The sequence below is a fragment of the Condylura cristata genome, unplaced genomic scaffold (assembly GCF_000260355.1).
Source record: "Condylura cristata isolate star-nosed mole 26May11 unplaced genomic scaffold, ConCri1.0 scaffold00004, whole genome shotgun sequence".
Lineage (NCBI taxonomy): Eukaryota > Metazoa > Chordata > Mammalia > Eulipotyphla > Talpidae > Condylura > Condylura cristata.
Genome location: NW_004567105.1, coordinates 31,706,843 through 31,716,240, shown reverse-complemented (window position 1 = coordinate 31,716,240; position 9,398 = coordinate 31,706,843). Strand labels below are relative to the sequence as shown.

At 41.9% G+C, this 9,398-nt stretch overlaps 1 protein-coding gene across 1 annotated transcript in view; it reads left to right on the top strand.

Annotated features, from left to right (window-relative positions):
* Positions 1-337: 337 nt before the first annotated feature.
* The window catches only part of RAB3IP (RAB3A interacting protein), a 51,006-nt gene continuing 41,945 nt past the window's right edge, over positions 338-9,398 (top strand). The window contains exon 1 of the mRNA XM_004675901.2: positions 338-356. The gene's annotated coding sequence lies outside the window, so the exon portion shown is untranslated. The remainder of the gene's footprint in view (positions 357-9,398) is intronic.

Below are 9,398 nucleotides of genomic sequence, written 5' to 3'. Positions count from 1 at the left end.
GTCTGCAGTGAGTGAGGGGGAGTGAGTGGTCACTAAGTCTCACTTGCTGGTAAAAGTGGTGTGTATGTGGGGGAGGGGGGGTTGGCTCTTGCCTGTGTTAGCACTGCTGGCATTCCTCTCTGGGTTTCAGGTCCATGTGTCTGCGTTCTGTTGGCTGGGCTCTCCCAGCAGCCTTGATGCATTCCAACATGGCTGATCTCCATTTGCTTGATCTCTTGTCCACCTACTGCTAGGGTGGACGGGTGTGTGGAATTGCAACTTTTGAGTTTTGTCTTCTTCATTGCAGGAGCTTCCCACTTGGCTCACCTCAGCATTTTGACCATTAGATCTACAGAAATTACTTTTGCCTTTCTGGGGTGAGTATGAACTGTTCCTGGCCTACCAGCTGCCTCACCCCCTACTCACACTTCTGTTTGGTTCAGAGAAGTCCTTCCTGTCTATCTCCTTAGTGCTCAGCCAGCGTTGGTCCCTGGTGGTGGTGACAGGGAGGTGCTGAGGTTTAGCCCAACTTCATAGGCTACTCTGAGCCCAGTGCCTACCTGGGCTTTTTCTGGTTTATCTTCCCAGGACAAATCAGAGAAGTTCCTCTGACAACATCTTCCCCAAGTTTACCTCAGTAAACTACTTTATATTAAGAATATAACTTTATGGTCTTAATGTGCTAAGTTTCACTCCTTTTCCCAAGAATTTTTGTAACTTTATTTTTATATTGCTTGCTGTGCTACTTCCTGTATTATCTCTCATGTTAGAGTGATGTGTGTCTTACTAGACCAGCTATTTGCACATTTCCAGGATGGGTGGGCATAAGCTGCTTTCCACAAGTCTAGCTGACTTTTGTGCTACCACTGGAACAGATGGCTTCCTGCATACGGTTTACCTGGGGGATTCTTTGTGCAGCATCACTGGCACCGTCTTTTTGAATCAACATCATGCGTTGCCAGGGTTTCTGCGCCATCTTGCACTGGAGAAAGTCTCTGCAACTCAGGATGGGTCCTTATCTTTGAGAGTTAACCTTTTATTAGTTATACTCTACTTCCTCCAACACAATTTCTGCTCGAGCTCAGTGACTTGGACAACTCTTACATGTGTCTTAGAATCTGGGCAGCATACTTACTTGTGTCCTAGTTTGCAAAGGGGCTTGTGGAATTTGGCATGTATAGGGTTTACTTTTTTTAAATCTTCTCATAATTTCCAAACACAAAAAACTAAAGTAGTCATGTTCATACTAGAAGACTTAATTCTTTAAAATAATGATGGTTCAGGTCCTCCCTGGTGGCACAAGGGGTTAAGTCTTACCACTATGAAGCTGTCTGTAGCCACTGCAGCAGGAGTTTGATCTCTGGCCAGGGAGCTGACCCACATGGTGCAGCAGACCTCTCCTGTCCTGCCTGTTGCTCCCCTCAGCGATGTAGTTCAGTTAGTCCACCTGTTCTGCTCCCCATTCTGTCTTTGTCTCTATTGAATCCTGTCACCCACTCTCCCTGCAGCTCTGGTCTATACCTCTGCTCATATATGCATAAATAAATCTTTTAAAAAATAATGACATCCATCATTATTTAATGGCTATCAGGAACTCATACATGTGTTCAGTTATCTTCTAATGATTTCCAAAATAATAGATTTATTTTAGGATTACATAAAAAGTCTTTCGAAATTATTTAATCAATAAAAATGTACAGTAGTCCACCAACACTAATGATAACTCATTGTCTATTGGCTAAGCCTTTGTTGAAGCCACATAATAACAATGTGCTGGAAATTCCAATATCCCAAGAGACAGACTAATTAACAGTTTGTATTGTTCATTTACTCCTTATAAAACATCACACTAAGCAATATTCAGATATTTCCTACATGGCTTGCAGTTCTTTGTCTCAAGGTCACATTCTGCAGTTACTTAAATCATCTGGGCCTTGAGTTGGGATTGCTGGCATAGAATTAGGGACAGAAGCCCATTTCTTGCAGCCAAAAGTGTCTGCTTGTCTGGCAAGATTTAGCTTACATGTGGATGATGTCAGAGTATGTCTGCTCCTGAAAGATATTTACCTAAAACAGAAATTTATCAATAAAAACACAATTAGGTATGTGACTGAACAATTCTTGAGACATCTGGGTTATATGTAAGCAGTGTATAGTTGAAATTTTACTCCAAATTCTTATCAGCCTGGATTTTAGCAGTTTCATGAAAGAGAGCCATGTAGACAGAAGTTTAGGACAGTTTTGCTACTCATATGTCATATCTCAAATTCTAATTCCATTGTGTCTTTTTTTTGCTGGTATGTATATATATATATATATATATATATATTTTTTTTTTCCCAGCTCTATGAATTAAATTCCACTTGCAACTAAGTTGCTCAGACAGGAGAGATACTGGATAGTTCTAACACATCCTAAGGCTTAAGCACCAAAGGCAGATGCAGAAACTTACAATTCATATTCATTAAAATATGTGTTGTCTGAAATTTGGACTCTATTTCTACAAAAACACTATATACAGTAACTCTTCAAAATATGTAATTCCATTAAGCTTAAGGCAGTTGCCATGAATTCAATTCATATGCCAAGTTTGAGTCTGAGATCTTTTCTTACTCAGACAAAGCCTCCCTTTCCCCTGAGTTTTGAGCTCAGTGCATTCAGATGTTTCATCAGATCAGAAAAAAAAATCACAATCTCTTGGGCCCCTGTATGCTGAGTATGTTGGGCCTCTGAGAGTCCTTTCATTCTCTAAAGTCCTTGACCTCAAAACATCCTTTCTAGCTATATTCAAGAAATAAACTCAAATTGCACACACTACTCTTTGTCCTAACTGGTGAAGGTTAAGAGCACATGCATGAAAAATTTTGACAACCGTGGTATCTTTCAATAATCTTACACAGTTCAAGTCACTTGTTTGAGAGACGATGGGGCTTCTGTTTTGTGATGAAATAGCATTGAAACATCCCCCCCCTCTTTACTGTAGACACCCACATTTATAGGAAACTTCTTACATTTCTTACTGGCAGAGATAATTCTTGAAAAGCTTCTGAAGGGAGATGTGCAATCCTGTGTTCATTAAGTCACTTTTTGCAGTAGCCAAATTATGGACCTAAGTGTTCAATGACAAAGGTCAAAGAAAATGTGATATGTGTACACAGTAGAACACTACTCAGCTATCACACACACACACAAAGATGAAATCTTGCCATTTGCAACAACACCCATGGAACTGGAGGGGATTATGCTAAGGGGTAAGACAGAAGGAGAAAGACAAATACCAGATGATTTTATCCATGTGGAATATAGAGAAAATAATGGTACCGGCAAAACTAACCTAAAACAAACCCTAGAAGTCTGACTGCAGAACTGACGCCATTTTGGTGGTGAGTGTGGCATGGCCTTCCATAGGTTTGGCACAGGGCTGTGCAGTTTAAATTTAAAGTAAAAAAATATGGGCCTTCCCTGGTGGCACAGCGATGGGTTGGGATGCAGCCTGCAAGTTAGCCGCAGCCACTTCAGTGAGAGTTCAATCCCCGGCCCGGCCTCGAAGATGACCCACATGGCGCGGCAGACCTCTCCTGGCCCACCCGCTGCTCCCCTCTGCAGTGTACTGAGCCCATCTGCCTGTTCTGCTCCCCAATCTGTCTCTGGTGAATCCTCTTGTTGCCACTGCACCTCTCGCCTGTACCCCAATTTTCTGTATGAATAAATAAATCTTTAAAAAAATAAAGTAAAAGAAATATGTTTTCATTGTTAGTATGTGTCAGTAGTGTTCAGACTTTTTTCTTTCTTTCTGGGAATTCAGTATGTAAAGGAAATAGAAGAGAAGACAAGAGAATAAAGGAGGATTTCCCCTACCTATGAGACTCAAATTCTGCAGGCCTGTTTGAAGCCCATTTTGATGCAGTCAATTTTTTTTTTGTGAGTAGTCTCCAAGTATATAAAAACATTTTCTTATTCCTCTCATATGTATTTATAAATAGATAAATGTGCATGTGTATAGTCTACTTTAATAATCTTATTCAGGTCTTCTTTATCCTTATGATTTTTGACCACTTGATCTGCTTTGCATGAATTAAGGTTACTTAGTCATGCTTTCTCTTTGAATTTACTGTAGTTTTTGCTTTATGAGTTAAAGTGCTGCTGTTTGGTACTATGGATGTTCATAATGACATGATCTTAATTTTGCATTTCACTCATTATTATTATATTTATTTATTAATAATAATAATTATTTATTATGCCCGTATTTATCTCATTGAATGCTTTTTCCCTGATGAAGCTTTGTTTGAGACAACATTTTCATTTGTTTATTGTTTGCCTCTATCCTTTTATTTTCCACCTATGTTATTTCATTTTACTATCTTATATAAAAGGTATATAGTTGGAATTTGCTATTTCCTCTGAAAAAATTTTCAATTAAATTTTTTACATTTGTTGAAGTCATGTTTTATTTTTTCCTATTATTTTTAATTATATTTCTAGTTTACATTGCTCATTTAATTTTTGTCATAATACAGCCTATACATTCTCTACATCTGCATGAAATTTGACTTTGAGAAGGAAGTATTTATGTCCAGTGGATTTCTTAATAATTTTGTAGCTATCTTTTAGTTATAAATCAAAGCAGTGAGCAGTGTATTTGCTGTTCAACCCCCTTGTTTAATATTTTCTGTAATGTTCTTTTATTTTCGCTCTCTCAACTCCTCTTGGTTGTTTCTTTGTTATATTGTCAGAATTTATAACATTTACCCTCTGTCTTATGGCCATAATTCTAACATTTGTTTTAGGTGTATTCAATGACCATTGCCAATTTGTATTTTTCCAGTATGGTCAGGTCCTCATGAAGACCCTCTCCTGTGTTTCAGACTGCAAATGTCTTGTTAGGTCCTCACATGGTGGAAATGGGCAAAGGCACCCTCAAGGGTCTTTTACAAGAGCACTATTCTCATTCGTGACCTAATCATTTCCTAAGACTCCCACCTTCCATGTAGTAATCATTTTGAGGGTTTGGTCTTAACATATGGATTGTTTAGGTAATGGCAATTATTGTGTTTGTAAAATAAACTGGATCTGAAGCCAATTCCCAAAACATATCCTTTTATAAATGTAGCTTACTAAAGTAGCCCATTTAAACAGAACCATCATTAGAAGCAAGCCTCTGGGCTCTCCCTGGTGTCATGAAAGCATTGATGTAAAGTTAGATTGAAACTGGAAAGTGCCACATAAGTATACATTTTATTAAGCTTGAAAATAAAATGGAGGCAATAATCAAAAATTATAACTTTTATTAAAAGTTAACTAATAACTTTTATTAAAAGTTAACTAATTTTAATAAAAGTTTATTAAAATTGTTAACTAAGATTAAAGACGATTTATTCAGCTTTAAATTTCTAGATGTTTGTACTTATCTGCTTTGTTTTCTGGCCCTGCATATGAACAGGAAATTCTCAAGATTTAAAAAAATACTACATTATTTCAGATATTTGGCATTAATTTTATGCTATATTCTTTAATGAAAAGGAGGCAAATTTAAGCACACTACAAAAGCTATCTTTGTTTTTAAAGTTTGTCCCTTTCATATATGGGTGAGCAATCTAACTTAGGATGTTTCCAACACCTTGTATATTTGGCAACTTGAGGTTCTGTATGTTTAATACTCTGTAATGTGACTTCTTTTCTTTGCTGCACTGTGCTAGCAGGTTTGGTATATGAGAGGAAATATTGCCAAGTGTATTCTATACCATCTCGTGGATGGTAGGTGATTTACAAATAGACTAACCTGGGACTCAAGCTTCTGCTATTTCTTGGTTCTTCCTGGGTGGGTGATGTCTTGGTCCTTTGTAGACTGTATTCCAGAGACCGCGCATCCAACATTTACAGACCAAGAAAGTGGATCTGCATGCATGTCACTCACTCAACTGCACTTAATGAATCAGCCCCACTGTGTTTCAGGCCTTGTACCTGTTCTTTTTTTCTTTTTTTAAAGATTTATTTATTTTTGCATACAGAACTGGGGTACAAAGCCAGAGATGCAGGGGTGGTGAGAGGATTCACCAGAGACAGAGTGTGGAGCAGAAGAGATAGATCGACAAAGTACACTGCTGAGGGGAGCAGCGAACGGGCCAGGAGAGGTCTGCTGTGCCATATGGGTCACCTCTGGGGCTGGGGATCGAACTTGCACTGAAGTGGCTGTAGCTTGCTTGCAGTGCTGCACTTTAACCCACTGTGCCACCAGGGAGGGCCTTGTACCTTCTTAAAGAACTCATAGTAATTAGGGAAAAAGACAAAATTACAATTATCATTTTATGTATGAGTATTAGGAAGAAACAAGGTGCTATGAGAGCATAGATAAGAGAACCTAACCCATACAGGAGTATGGCTGGTGGCAAGCAACAGAAGTGTCTGCAAGGGAATTGTTATTTGGGCTCAGTGGAGAAGAATAAGCAGACAAAATAATTAAGGCTAAGTGGGAATTAGCTAGGCAAGGAGAAAATGGAGGCTTAGGGCTTAAAAAAAAAAAAAAAAGAACAGCATGTATAAAGGATCTGTGAGGAGGTATAGCCAAGAGAGGAGAACCCAAATAGTTTTCTGTATATTGAATTTATTCATTCCACTAGTTATTGACACACTTTTCTCCTTCACTATGGAGGAGCCCTTATGGTAGAGATTGTGTATAATGGTTTATCTATACCCCATATCTGGCAGTAGGCACATGGATGGAGGGCAATTAGTGATGAATGAATGACACTCATTCATGACATGATAGGGGTGACAGTGTATAAGGAAGAATGAGTCCTTTAACAAGGAAGTTCTTATCTAGTAGCAGTAAATATGAGATGGGATCCATTTTAGAAATATTTAGGAGTTAGAATTTGATATTGGAGATAGGAAAAAACTAAATAATGACTTACAGATTTGTTTGTACTATAGTGAATAATTACAGTAATAATGTTACTGTAACTATGGCCCTGCAGCAGGTCATGCTGGCTTTGTTGGTGTTAAGCTGCCTTAGTGCACAGCACCCGTGGAGGCCACTCCCCTCGTGCCAGATGGGTTTACCACCAGAGCACCTGGCGCTCTGGGGGTGCCAGAGTGGACTCCATCTCATCCGCTTGGGCTCCATCTCAGGGCATGCACCCCTTGGGCACCAGGGTGAATGCTAAGCTGTGGGATAGAGTGCTGTTCAGGGCTGTGGGATAGAGTGCTCGTCCCCTAAAGAAGAGAAGCATCAAGCAGCTGCCGTGCACAGGATTCACCACCCCTCCACAGACCTGCAGAACTTCACAGAGACTTGGTGTTGCACCTTTCTCTTTCTCTGCCCTGCCTCTGACACCCTCTGCAAGGAGCACCGTGGGCCTAGGGCCTAGTGTCTCAAAGGGAGGTTAGCTGTTGCTTCATACTAATAGCTAAAAAAAAAAAAAAAAAAAAAAGCTGTCACAGTGATGTGCCTCATACTACTCCGTGGTGACTGGTGGTGATTGGAATAACTAGCCAGTGCTGACCAGCACTGTTGACAGGAGACTGGCACTCTGTGTCTGGTCATTTTTGGGAACTGTCCACTGCTTCTGGTGGTCTGACACCACCTTCTGGTGCTGTTGCCGCCATTGCCATCCAGTCCAGTGTGAGGCAATATGCAGCTCAAGCTTCAGACTGTTGCTGTGGGCTGCTGTGGTATAACCTGAGTGACCCCACCTGTGGGTACTTCCAGTTGCCACTGTGAATTGCCCCCAGCCACTGCTTGCCAGTGTGCTACCAGCTCCTGGAACTCTTTGATGGGGTGGTGCCATCTTGCTTGAGCAGCCTCTATTTGGAACTACTGAACACTGTAGACACAATTTGGGATAAGACAGCTAGGCACTTGTTGCCTTAGAAACTCTTTCCTTTCCCCCAGTCTCCTTTTTGTGAAATAAATTCCATCAGTGGACCCTGAGCCTAAGTGGTCTTGTACTTGAGCACATGGGTGAGAACACAGACAGTGACCGGTCCTCCACTCTGGCACTGTCCCTTGGTACTGTTTTAGTAACCTCTGTAGTATTGTTTTATTATTAATAATCACAGTTACTATTCATTGGACAATTCTTGTATTATGCAGTACACTGTTTAAATGTATTAAATCATTTAATTTCAGTGACTCAGTGAGTAAGTACTCAATATTCCCATTTACAGATGAGATAACTGAGGTTATTAGAGGTCAATGTGACCAAGGTCAAATAGCTAATAGGTGGTGAATTCTGATTTCAGTAGCCATACACACAATCTATTGTTTATTGCCTCTGATAGGTGTGAACAATACACAGAATGGGTATCATATGAATTGTATGTAGCTTCTTTTTTTTATTTTTGAAGATTTATTTATTTATGCCTACAGAATTGGGGTACAGGCCAGAAGTGCAGGGGCAGTGAGAGGATTCACCAGAAACAGAGTGGGGAGAAGAACAGGCAGATAGAGGAGGTACACTGCTGAGGGGAGCAGCAGGCAGGTCAGGAGAGGTCTGCCGCGCCATGTGGGTCACCTCTGGGGCTGAGGTCGAACTCATGCTGAAGTGGCTTTAGTTTCTTAGTGCTGTGCTTTAACCCGCTGCGCCACTAGGGAGGGCCCGTATGTAGCTCTTTTACTAAACACAGCAATTGCCTCTTTTTGATCAAATTTTGGGAGCCTGGTTCTGCAGTTTCACTTTTCTAATCTCCAGGTCCAAAAGTGGGAGGGAGTTTGATTTCAAAGAGAAAAATAACAACAACAACAACAACAAAACGCTGATACAAAAGAAGGAAGGAAGGTAGAGAAGCTACATTCTGGAATGCTCCAGCAGCTGCTGGAATGATAAGATCTGGGTTCTGTCAGACTCCCCCCTCCTCCACTCCCCGCCATACACAGACACCCATACACAGACACACACACACCAGACACACGCTCACACGTGCACTTTGTAAGGTGTATGTGGACTCGAGTCTCAAGGTGGCTCTAGCAGTTCTCAATTCATATGGAAGTTCTTATTCCAACCTGTGGTGAGCTCTACAGACTCGAAGTTACCCCGAGGCTGCCGATCCGGCCCTGGGAAACGGCGCTCAGTGCCAGCCGAATTCGTTCCCAGGGAAACCGCCCGCGGAGGCACCTGGGGCCCGCGCCCGGACACCTGCGACGACCCCGCCTGGCGCCAGGGGGCGCGGGAGCCGTCGGCCCCTCCGGCCCCACGCCGGCCCCACCCCTTCCCCGCCTCCAGCCCCGCCTCCAGCCCCGCCTTGCCTCCGCGGGCCTGGCCGCTCCCGGCCCTGCTCCTGGCGCAGGCGCAGTTCCGCGGTCCCCCGGTGGCTCTCATCGCAGTGCGCCCGCCGCGGTGGAGTGTAGCGACCTCGGGTAGCTGTGTCTCCTGCCGTTTCGGGGCACGCTCTGTGCAGCTCGGCGAGCGCCTCCGAGC